The 13,716-nt window shown below is 36.4% G+C and overlaps 1 pseudogene; it reads left to right on the top strand.

Moving 5' to 3' along the window:
• The first annotated feature begins 1,317 nt into the window (after positions 1 to 1,317).
• Positions 1,318 to 6,466, top strand: LOC118488811 (annotated as a pseudogene).
• Positions 6,467 to 13,716: the final 7,250 nt, after the last annotated feature.

Here is a 13,716-nt window from a genome sequence, read left to right as displayed (position 1 = left end):
CTCCCCCCTTTTGCTAGGGTTAAACATCGGACCAAAGGCATCATTAAGAAACTCGGATAACATGTTATAAACATAAACGTCGGACAATATGTTTGATAACAAACTCGGACCCATGCTAACTTATAAAACTCGGATCCCTTAACTTGTTTTAAAAGTCGGACATATATCAATACTTAAAACTCAGACAGAAAATCAAACATACGAACATTTCATTGCGATTGTATCAGTTACATTCATACCTTCAACAGTGTTTCTAACCCTAATTTCATTCATAATTACGGCAGAAATCAAATCAATCAACCTATGATCACTAACAACAATCATTACAGGAACAATCCATCAAACATACAACTAATCATCATCATCACAATATTCAACATCAATTGAAAACACAGAACCGTCATATGATAAACTAGGGTTTTCAAGAATTACAAGAATCATGAATTAAGGATAATCAAACAATCAATAACCATTTACCTTGAATGATTCTATAGAAAAAGAGGAATCAAGAGTGATGAATGTCTTGTGCTAATGATGGTGGTGATGATGATTGCTAGGGGATTAGAGAACACAGTGTTTTGGTTTTTGTGAAAGTGATTAGTGAAAAGGGATTAGGGTTAACAATGATTAGAGTTTCACTAATTATTCTATGCATCCCTAAGTATCATAATTTACAATAGCACACCATCTCAAAATAGTTCACAGTTTCACCACCACATTCATACATTTGACAAAATTTTCATAATTTACACATATACTTAACTGAATCAAAAACGTTACAGTTTCACAGCAACTAATTGTGCAAGCAAATAAATAAACAATCAATAAACGTGCAATAAATGCGTAATAGAAATCTTGGAAATTCGAGTTGTCACATATTTCGTGTAGATCCTGCATTTAATCTTTTGGGAAAATACGTCAGTTTACACTGGTAAATACATTCAACCGACACTTTTGTAAAATGTTTAATAAAATTGATTTGAATGCACAATGCACAAACTCTTCAAGTTCAAGTTGTTCACCCAAATTCGTTTTTTTTATTTGGGTTATTCTATGACGCATTTAATGTTTTCATTTGATTTAGGGTTTCCTCATTTTCAATCTCTAATGTGGTAGAAAGAGGATTTCCATGTTCGGCGAACTGAGTATATCTTTTCCATCCATTCACTCTCTCCCACAAAAAAAAAAAATAAAACGCTCAATCAGAAGCAAATTGGCCGGTTCAACGGGTTTGACATGACGTTTTTGTGAACATAAGTATGTTATTTGCGATTTTCTAAATCTGTTTTTTTTTTTTTGTGATTTGTGAGTACACCCATGAATCAAGGGGATTCAACCAATTCGAAATGGTGAGTCATCTGGTTTTGAAATCAGGTGTGAAATTGTATCTTTTCTTTAGTTTATTGTTTGTTATTTCTCAGCAAGTTTAAAGCCAGAGAAGTATTCATTTGGGTTACACCCAAATTGGAAAATTTAGGGTTAGCGTTGCTATATATGCATCGTTTTCTTTATGCAGGCTGTTTAATTTCAGATCATTTTCTTTACGCTGTTAGCCATGATCCTCGGTGACGGGCTCTACAACTTCGTAAAGCTCCTTTATTACACTTTGTCCGGCTTATATCGCCATTTCAATGACGATAAAACCAAAGCGGAAGAAGCCATTACCGGTATCTCATTGCCCGATCTTCCTTCCCTGTCTTATGATGACCAAAAACGCACTCGATTGTTTCTCAAAGATCAGATTCCTATGTGGATCGCAATAGTTGGCTAACTAACCATTGCTATTGTCTCCATTATCACTCTTCCTGTCTTCCACACATCTTCCACCAGCTCAAGTGGTACTACGTCGCTGCTATTTACGTATGCGCCCCGGTTTTAGCGTTCTGTAACGCTTTTGGATGCGGGCTCACCGACTGGTCATTAGCATCGACCTATGGTAAGCTTGCGATATTTATGATTGGAGCGTGGGCTGGTGGGTCAAACGGTGGTGTACTGGCGGGCTTAGCAGCATGTGGGGTCATGAGAACATCGTCTCAACCGCTTCCGACTTAACACAGGACTTCAAGACTGGTTACATGACCTTGGCTTCACCCCGGTCTATGTTTGGTAGCCAAGTGATTGGGACTGCAATGGGTTGTATCATCTCCCCTTGCGTCTTCTGGCTGTTTTACAACGTGTTTGACAGTCTTGGAGGTAAAAATATGATAAAAGTATCGTATATTTCAATACTTGCAGTTTGTTATTTTTATTTTTATGATGTTTTTGACATGATCTGAAATTGATTTGATTAAAGCCAGAGAAGCATTCATTTGGGTTACACCCAAATTGGAAAATTAGGGTTAGCATTGCTAATGTCACACCCCGATTTCCACGTGTTTCACCGGTGGGCCCGGTGGGGGATTACCGTGACGTAGTTGGCAATAATATAGTCAAACCACAATATTTAAATGCACAGCGGAAGCATAAAGATAGATTATATTTCAACCATCGATTGTAATATCCAAGTATCACAAATAGTCGAAATAAATCCACAGGGGATCAAAATAAAAATAGAAATATTGTTCAACAGATATTGGCATCCCAAGCTTGCGAGACTCTAACGATGCTAAGGAGTGGCCAGCCTATTTCGTGTAGATCCTGCATTTAATCTTTTGTTTACACTGTTAAATACATTCAACCGACACTTTTGTTAAATGTTTAATAAAATTGATTTGAATGCACAAGGCACAAACTCTTTATAACTTGGGATAATTTATTAATTAAATCTTGTAAAAGAATTACATGTTCACTATGCGTTCGGTCGCCCGAGTCGTGCCGGGTTTAAGGTTAATTGACACACCACATAGCATAAAACCGTGGCGGGAAAACCAACGGTTATACCTTTATAATTATGGACACATTGTCGGGTGTACGCCTACACTCGCGTGTCAAGGTCGTGGCCATTTCGTAAAATGATGCCAAGGATATCCGGGACATGGTCATTAAGCTCCCAAAGGCGTAAAGCCAACAAAACCAATTTTTAAACGGGTCACATTGATAATACCCAACTACTAATGAGTTGGGGTCAATTGCCCAACCAAGCGGTATTTTAAATACCGTAACCCAAGCCCGTATAACGGAAAATAAGTTAAAAGTATTTACCTGAGCAAGTAATAACCTCAATCAAACAAATGCAAGTATCTTTTACTGGTCTCCTATTCTGGAACGAAGGTTTAAAATAACCTATTAGAATCCTAATGGGTCTTTAATTTAGCCTTAGCTTAGACCGATCAGTTTCAAAGGATAATTACGGTTTAATCGCGTGAAAGGCGAAAACCGGGAATGGAATGTGGTTTGGACCCAACAAGTTTGAAGACTTGTTTTATATGGGTAATATAACCACACTCTGGATTTTGAAGTAAAAACGATAAGGTTTGACCTGTTTCGGCTAGCTTATGTAAACTAGTTACATAAACCGAACCGTGTGCGCAAAAGGCGTAACGGGTAACCGTAAGAGTCCTACACAGGTTTCCTAAGTTATTAAGCTCTAAAGAGGTTGTGGTATCAGTAGGATACCTTCCATTATGCCCGTAACGAGTTTAAATCCAATATACGCCTCGTAGGGGTATTTTGGTCATTTTAAAGGTTATAAAAGAGATTTCCGAGTTCTACAGGAAATCTAAGTTTTCCGAACAGTTTATAAAGTCCAAAATACTCTATTTATTATCTAAAATCAGTAGCAACTGGAATCGGGTCAAAATACCATGTAGAACTCAAGTTATGTCCGAAAAGGGTATATTCGGTAATTACCGAATCGATGCCATAACCGCAGGTTATGAGCAGGTTAAAAATAATTAAAAGTCTTTAAAAAATCTCAAAATATTATTTTACATCAGTGTGTAAAAGGTTTGGTGTCGAAATTTGGGTTTAGATAGGTTTTATGCTAATTGCGCCGTTTAATTACTAAAGTTTCCGTAATTGCGCTATTTAGCATAACTCCTATTCTAGACCTCGGATGGACGTGAAATTTTAGGGACATGCTTAGAAAGCAGTAACTAAGGTTATTGTCCTTTCACATATCAAAAATTCTCGTTTTAAAGTAAAAAGGGCGTTATGGTCAACTTTTGAGCTTTTAACGGAAATGTGTGAAAGACTCGGACAAACAACGAACCGGTCACAGAGGGTTATATCATCATGTAACCTGGTCCTAAGAGAGTCCTAAGGCATATCTAAATCATGCCAAAACGGGTCATAACTGAAGTCAAAGCAAAAGTCAAAGTTTTGCGACTTTCGGTTCCGAACCGGGTTAAAATAGTAAATGGTCGGATCAAACAAACTTAGACTAGTTAATATACTTATTATCATGTTGTATGAGTGTTAAAACAGGTTACACGTCATCTACATTACTGATTATGCATAAAATCGCAATTTAGCATTCTGTTGACTTTTTCTAAGCAAGTTTGACTCGACATTTTGACTAGTTAGAGTGGGAATCAGAGGGTGCCCTTTTAAGGGTTTAAAGCCCACATGATTACCAACATATAACTACCTTTGATTCGGCTAATCACTGGATCATTTGTGATTAACCGTTAAGTCAATCGTTAATTACGACGGATTGACTTTTAAGCTATAACTAAGCAAAAACTAAACCACAAAGGGTTAAACATACTTATAAGAGTCCTATGCATGACTTGTGAAGCTTAGAGAGAATGCTTGAGCCTCAGAAATGATCAGAAAGCAGAATGAAGGTGTGAAGAACTTGGTTGCAACACATTGGCCTTTTATAGTGTTCTAAATCCTCCAAGATGGTGACAACTAAGTCTATGGGGTGATCCAGATCATTTACAAGTGTCTTCTAATGTTTAGGATGGGTTAGGGGTCGCCCATGTCTCTGAAAATATCTTACCATGCTGTTTTACCGTTTACAACAGCCAACAGCCAAGTTGCTGTCGCTGGGCATCCCTTACGGACCGTAAGGCAAGGCCCTTGCGGTCCGTAAGCCTTTGACAGAGAAAAATTTTAACCTTTCGCACCTTACGGACCGTAAGGCAGGACCCTTACGGTCCGTAAGCCCTTGTCAAAAGCAAAAATATAACCTTTCATGCATTTGAACAGACAACTTGATATGAATGATTTCTGGCCATGAATTACCAGTAAAATGCCTTTAACCCATGCTTGTACAGTTGTCTACCCCATCATGCAACATAATTGAATTTGAAGAATGATAGGATTCATGAATGAAGATTTAACGTGCATTATTTTCATAGGATCCATTCTTGCAAATTTAGCATTCATCATTTTTAGTAATCACCGGATTAAGGTATTTTAGATGTTTGTTAATCATGTTAGGGTCTTGGGATTTATAATGAAGTCGTTCAGAGGTATAAATTAACATGTCGACATGTTCAAAAATCCTACCATAAATCTTTAATTAGATCCAGGTTTACAATACTTTTGTCGTAAGTGACACATGTCGTTTATTTATTGGACACAAATTTTCGAGGTGTTACAGCTAAATATGCATCATTTTCTTTATGCAGGTTGTTTAATTTCGACGGCGGTAACCTGTGTATAATCTGCTGATATTTAGGTTCTGTTCATACATCGCTTACAAGGTAAATTAGCTCGGTGATGGTATAGTTTCATATTTATAGCTTGATCTTTGATTATAAGATTAGGTTCGGTTTATAATATGTATCCATTCCGTCCGTTCCAATTGTTTTTGATGCAAAACTGATGTGTTCTTTTTATATATTTCTACACGTACCACGAATTCTGGTAGAAATATTCGATAAATTTACAACAGTTTTTATTTTGTTTCCTTTCCAGGAAATTGGGACATTTTTCATCCTGAATTCTTCCCATGTGTGTTCTAGAGGAGGCACATCATTTCATGCTAAACTTATGTCGTTTGAGTTGTCTTAATTTCATGCTAAACTTATGTTTTTTTTTTGTAGAGGCATGTTGTTTCTCTTGATGGACAGGTGGTGACTGCATTAGGCTTTGAGGATGAGCTTGCAGTTGTGTCACACTCTTCTCCACGGACTCTATTATGGTTTCCGTGCAAGAATCTAGCACGAAAGGAAAGCTCTTGCTCCTGTTTTTATTGATAGGGAAAAGGGACGTATTGTTGGTTTAATGTTTTTAGTTTTTTTACTGCAAAGGAGTTTCTTTCTTGATCTATTTGTTAGTTGTTACTGTTATCTGTTGATTGGAGGAATCAAGTTGGAAGAGTTGTGTAAAGAAGATGCAATTCAAGAACTCAAACAATTATTTCCCATACCATCGCCTGATGTTTCTATTTTGATTGATTGTAAATATTATGTTTTTCAAATTGCAGATGGTAATGGACGTAAGTGGTGGTAATTGTGTGCTTTCTTATAGATGGCCGCCGTGTGTCGTTGTTCAACAAAACGGAGAAGAGTTCAGATTGCAGATAAGTTGCGGATTAGTCATCCCTTGCAAAGTGACTTTCTTCAAGAGATAGAAGGCGCTGGAGGATGTTAAAGCCTACACCTTTCTTTTGCAAGATCGTTTACAAGTTCGTATCTCGGTCTATTTTGTCAAAATTGGGGGGTAGGTGGAGGGTTAGGGTTATATTAAGAATCATGGTAATCTATAAAATATTTAAACAATTGATTTTTATAAATACATGGTAATCCATGAATTTTCAACTTTTCATAGAAGGCGGTGATTGATTTGCTTATATCCTAAATGCAGACAATTCTTTTTTTAAAGCAAATGATATACTTAAAATAAAAGATGCCGATTCATTGTCTGCACTCATGGAAGCAGTTAGAAAAGTCAAGAGATTGCACGACCTTGCTATGATCAAAGGTTCTTCATAACCTGGTAGGCCTTTGGTTGTTGGGTTGACAACTGTTTTTTACATTGTTTAGTTTAATAAGCATTCTTAATATGACATGATTCAACTTGGGGATGTAGTCAATATTTTGGGTAAACAGTCTTATTTTGAAGATTGTTGTCCCTCTAACAAGAATCTATTTTTTATATTCAATCATTCATTGCCTAGGCTTTAGATTTTTGAAATTTTTTAATATTATATCTGAATTAAATATATGTTGCTTTGATATCACCAAAAGAATTTATTTTTGCTATACAACTCCTGTTCATGAACCACTATATCTCTGAAGTTGTGATAATTATATAATCGGTAATTTGAGTGCTTTTGAGTGTTTCGATTCTTTGCATGTCTTTTTCTACTTCAATATGTGTCTATATGTTGTTATATTTGTTGCTATTTCACTCCACCACTTTTTTTTTAACATATACTTATGAAAGATAGAAGTGGCAATTTCAGTTTTAACCCATCTACCTAAGAACGGGTCGATCTGGGTTTTATTTTAGCTCTAACGGGTAAAACGGGTTTTAAAAATAGCTAAAAGGGAAACGGGTCAAATGGGTAGAACAACTCCATAGTTGCCCAAGTGTATCTTTAATGTATATATTTTTCTAGACCTTTTGTTCAACTCGGCCAGTTTTGTCCTGTATAAAAGGTCTAACTTATAGAACATGTTATCTTGCAGGTAGTACCATATGTTTGTTTTTTTAACTTTCTTCTTACGGTTTACAATTTGCACACATTATTTTTTAGAAGTAACGCGTGTCTTGCAAACATGAAGTGATCATGGAATTAGTGGCTGGTGTGATCAGTAATGTATCAAGAAACATTTAGTGAGTTATAATACCATTCAAACTTCCTTGCTGATACTTAAATATGATAAATTTTTAAATTGAGTAAGATTTAAAGTTGTTCCTTTTGACATTTCAAATTTGAAATTATAACCTATAAAATTAGAAGTGAATCAGAAAAATATTATAATAATATGCAGAGCAGGGCTGGATTAATTGCAAGGGTGAGAATGTCTTTACAAACACGTCGAGTAGCAAATGCTTTGTGGAATCAAGGATGCAAGGTATTAGCTCTTGCACTACAAATCCGAGTCAGTGAGGTAATGATATGGTTTTTGTAATTTACCTTATATATGGTATATTTTTTATTTCTATTTATTCCATTTTGTGTAGGCATTTGGACTTGATATACATCCAAGTAATGTTTCAAAACGATTTCTCCAACAATAATAGTAGATTTAATATTGGATTTTTACCGGGTAATGTTTCACTTGTGGGTACACAGTTGCCAAAATCAGGGAGAGGATATCAGTGGATCAAGGAACAAGCTTGGTTATAAGAGAAATTGCTGTGATTGGACATAGAGTTTCACTAATGCTTGTAAGACCATGTGTAGTGGTTAAACACTATAATGCCCCCACCATGGGGCGTTTTGCGCCATGTGGCGTCCTAGTCAGCAAGGGGGCATTATAGCAAAAGTTGTGTAGTGGGTATAATGCCCCATAATGCCCCATTCAATCATTTTACAATCATTTCACAATTATTTTTTTAATTTAAAACATAAAATAACCTTCATTAATTTAAAAATAAAATTACATTACTTGAAAAAAAATAAAAAAAAAACTTAAAAAAAAACCGAAAATAAAAAAAAAGCAGAAAATAAAAAAAAACCGAAAAAAAGCTGAAAAAATAAAAAAAAACATAAAAAAATAATATGATCTAGAGTCCATATTTTTCTCTAATTTTTTGGCGACGCATTTGCGCAAGGATCAACGCATCGCCTTGTAGGTGGTCGATAGGTTTGGACAAAAACTCGATGTCCTTTTCCATTTGCCTCGCCTCTTGCATCTCGTTAAATTTTTTTGTTTCGGCCACTCGTTCCTTCATAATCTCATAACGTTGGTGGCCGAGATCTCGAATGTCTTGGAGACGACGGTTCATCTCCTCGAAATCATCCTTTAACTCGAGATCGGAAGACGACTCGACCGTTTTTTTCCCGGTTCCCTTTCTTCTACCGGTGGGTCGGGCCAACTCTTCTTGAATGCCCTCGTCCACCGCCTCATTTAAATCAACATTGCGGGCATCCGATGTCGGAGTTGACGGGTCAACGGAGGATGATGTTTTTGACCTTTTAGCCCGACGTCTACTACTAGACGTCATTGGGTTAACTACCGCCCACTTTGGACTTTTTCGAAGTAGCTCCCAACACTTGTAGTATGTGAAAGGGCCTTTTGTCCTCTCGAACTCCTCTAAACTCTTCGTTAAAACCCCCACGTCACCTTCACCGCTCGGCCGATTATCGTAGTTACGTTGGAAGACTTCTTGGAAACCATGACACTTGTTGTTGATGTCGGTCCATTTGCTAGAAATGGAGTCTTTGTCCCGATGTTCGCCTTGACCCCACGTGCTAAAGAAGAGTGCACGAACCCTATCCCAAAAAACCGGGCCCGTTTGAAAGTTTGCTACAAAAAAAAAAAAAAAATTAAGTTGTTTGTTAAAAAATAAAATAACAAAATAAGTAAAATAATATTTATATAAAATAGTTACCGGTCTCTTCGTCCTCCGAAATGTCGACATACGCCCGAGTCAACGCGTATTCCTCTTCCTTCGTCCATTTGATTATATTTTTTGTACGCCGCGGTGCGTCCTTATCCTTCTTCTTATGCGACCTTTTGCCGCGTTTCGATGTTTCTTGCACCGGTTCGGGTTGCGTCTCCGGTACGACTTCCACATCGGGTTCGGCTTCGGGTTGTGACGGTTGAGACCCGCCGGCTTGACCATAGCCGAAAGTGGGAGGAACAAACGGAGGGGCGCCACTCAAGTAAGCCGCGTAAGTTAAAAAGCTCGGGTCCATGTCTTGAAGGTTGAATGGGGTTTGCGGTTGGGTTGTGTTCGGGTTTGCGGGTCTACCGGGGACACCAAAAGGAGGGCGGAATGGATGCATGATTGTATAAAAATTAGAAGAAAGTGAGTTTTTTTTTATAAAAGTTGGAAGAAAGTGGGAGAGATAGTGAGTTTTTGTATAAAAAGTGATGTGAATGTGGGGTAAATATATATAGTGGGGATTATTTTAAATTAAAAAAAAATAAAAGAAAGTTACCGTTTGAAAACGGTCGAAAGATGGTGGCCCCCACATTTTTAAGCGTTATAATTTAAACGCCGAACGGGATTTTTTTCGAAAATAACGCCGTAAAACGCCCCCTGTAATGGGGGGTTGGGCGTTTTCGGGCGTTTTCGCGCAATTTTTTTTAAAAAAAACGCCCCATTACGCTTGGTCTAAGTTCATTTTAGTACTTGATTTGAAGTTACACACCGAGTATTTCTGGATGTGGATAATGATAATAAACATATAGGTATTGTATGGTGAAATTGTGCCAAAAAGTGTCGGTACGTTGACTTTTTTTTCTTTCAATTTTGTCTTTCATCGTTTTTTGTTGTTATTTGCCGGTTCAAGTATGCATATTGCTCTCTAGGCACGTTTTAAATATCATAAAAATATTTATTTTTTTTTAAAATTGAATTATCTATCAACTATTTTTTTCATCTTTTTAGGAAATTTCGGAACACAGACAACGCTGATGATCCGGTCCGCCCATTCCAAGGGAAATCCACTGCCTTAATATATGTTAGCTTTGTTTGTTACGTTGTTCATAGGTTTATTTCATGTTTTATCTCTCTATCAGTTTTATTTCATATTGTTTGTGGTTGTACACCGTTCACGTTGGTTTTCCTTTTATAAATTAAAAATGGTGCTTTTGTTTAGAATGTTGTTTAGACTTGCGTTCACCTAACGTGGGTGTTTGGGATTGTTTATTTTGATCTCCTTTTAAGTTTTTGACTTCTTAAAAGTTAATATGTCATTTTTGTAATGTTTGGATAATGTGTTTTGGGAATGAGTTTTAGTGGTTTGAAAAGAAGAAAAGAAAAAGTTAGATGGTTGTAACTTTTTTCAAATAGGAGATGGAAAAGAGGAAAAGGAGAAGCAAACCGAAACACCATCAATATACATTATCTTTGTTTGTTACGTTAGCGTAACCCGTCCGTTGGACGGGTATTAAACTAGTTTAAATTGAGTACACGCATTTGAATGCCGTTGATGTGGATGGAATGATTAAAATGGACCTATATGATATACATATAAGAAAATTTGGGATGAATCTTGGGTGAAAATGACACTTAAAAACACCAAAATGAATGTTGTCCATGACTTTATGCAAGAGTAACGTCGAGCCATACACCGGTCCCTCGAGTCATACATCGAGTTGAGTACCAAACGCCGGGTTAACTGATTTTTTGGTATAGAGATCATTTAAGCCACATACTTTCAAGTGTTGGTGGCCGTGTTCAAATACAACTTGCATGTACTCACGTAGCATTAGCTGACTTTTAATTAGTGTTTTCAATAAAATCACCTCAACGGAAGGATTAGGATCGAGACAAGGCTCAGCACGTTTAGATATTTCGAACACCATATCTTAGATAAAGTGATAAACCCACTAATGAATTTATGTTTATTTGGTTAAATTTGATGTTATTATAAACTTAGACCAAAATTCATTTTAAACGTTTAATATTATATTGGTATAAATTGCATTTATGTCTGTAATGAATGTGAACACTATTTAAAACGCTTTCTTTAAGAATAAAACGTTTACAATATTTTCAAAAAGTAATATAAAATATGAGTTTTGGAACAAACACCTCCACTCAACCTTATTAAAACACAATATGTCATATTATTAATATCTTTTTCATGATCACATGTTAGCTTTAAAAGAAAGCACAAATCCTTTTGAAGCTTCAGAAATATTTGTTAATTCATTACTTTCCAAAGAAACAACTCTGATTAAGGAAGGAATTTATATTTTTTCAATATATAAAGATCATGATAAACGTTACAAAAGTTAAGAAGATATATTACATTCAAAAAACGAATATATCCTTAACAATAGAAAGCTACTTTGTTCTGGAAGGTAAGAAATAAAAGTAAATTATTCCTCTCTAAGCTTAAAGGGTGGTGTGAGGGTCATGGTTGGAACATGATTCGTCACATAGGAATATGAATGGAAGACTACACCACCTCCTTGCATGATCCATCATGGTTTGTATGGATTAAACTATCACAACCATGGTCCTCATTTCCATTTTTCAAGAAATCATTTCTTTTTTCTTTAGACAAAGATAAATTAAAATAAATAAGGAGATAGTGGTTTGGGTCATGACCACACCCTTAGGGGGCGTTTAGTTCGCGGAATGATTTAGAATTGGAATTGGAATTGGAATTGGAATTTGTATATGAATTAGAATTTGAAGGAATTTGATTTGGAATTTAAACATTCCAATTGGAATTGGAATCTCAATTCCATTTTTGTTGTGTTTAGTTATTAAATGAATTGGAATCCATCACCCCGACACCCACAACCACCAATTTGGGTCGAAACGGTACGGGTCGAAACGGTTCGCGTCGAAACGGTTCGGATCAAAGCGGTTCGATTCGAAACGGACTGGTCGAAACGGTACGGGTCGAAACGGTTTACGTCGAAATGGTACCAGTCGAAAAAGTTCGCATCGAAACGGTACGGGTCGAAACGGTTTACGTCGAAACGGTTCGGTTAAAAAAGGTACGGGTCGAAACGGTTCGATTCGAAGCGGTACAGGTCGAAACGGTACGGGTCCAAACGGTTCGGATCCAAAACCAATATAGGTCGAAATGGTACATGTTGAAACGGTGTGGGTCGAAACGGTCAAAGATTCCAATGAATTTACTTTAATTCCTTCAGATATAGGAAGAATTTTGAATTCCTTTAGTTAAAGGAATTTGAAGGAATACATGCCTAATTCCAATTCCAATTCCTTTGTCAACCAAACACATGGAGATTGGAATTAGGATTCCAATTCCATCAAATTCTATGAACCAAATATCTTAAGAGATGGAATTCAAATTCAAATTCCCTTAAATTTCATTAAATTCCTGCTAACCAAACACTCCCTTAGGGTATTGGGAGTTTTCTATTTGAGTTTCGGAGAAGAAAGGATTGGATGGTGGATTAGAGGTGGGTGACATGACATTGACGTAGAGGATTATGGTGGTCATGACTACACCCTATAGCCTAATAAATTAATTATTGTGATTTCCACACACGATTCAAAGAGATTAGGTTTCAGTCAGTATCAATTCACTACGGTATCAACACTCATTATAGCAACAAAAAGAGAGAAAATAATAATAATGTCGTGATACGCCCAAAATAATATCGACACATATTTATAAAAACGAATACCTGTACTGCTTCCGATATGTTGGTCTAGCGGTTAAAAGGCCCGTTTGAGCATTTTCGAGGGACATCTGGGTGAAAGGGGAGAATTGGGGCTTTAATCCCGGGTCCGAACCTGACCGAGGGCGAAGGTTTACGAATTCCATCCGGTTCTCGCGCATCAGGGGGGCACAGTCTCATGGTGATCAACGAGTCGACCTTGGACATAGCCTCGAGCAGTGTGAGTTTACATGTGAGATTCTTTGACGTTAAAAAAAATACCTGATACCTATACCAATATTGGTATCAATTCGTCACGGTAATGGTACGATACCAACAACCACTGACATAAAAAAGGTCTACTTTAACTATCACAAGCCCACAACGTTTTTGAGAAAACTAATACCAAAATGTCGAGGAGAAAATTAAACACACATACACATTCAACTTTTTTTTTTTATAAAAATTAATGAACCTAAGTTATTAAAGAAAAAGAAAAAACAAATTCAATAAAACAAGTTAAATACATATATTATTTCTAAAAAAAAAATTATATTATGATGTGATACAATATTATTATAATATTAACAAGTTGCAAGAAAATCGCATC

Source organism: Helianthus annuus, chromosome 17, assembly GCF_002127325.2.
Source record: "Helianthus annuus cultivar XRQ/B chromosome 17, HanXRQr2.0-SUNRISE, whole genome shotgun sequence".
NCBI lineage: Eukaryota > Viridiplantae > Streptophyta > Magnoliopsida > Asterales > Asteraceae > Helianthus > Helianthus annuus.
This window is presented reverse-complemented; position numbering and strand designations above follow the sequence as displayed.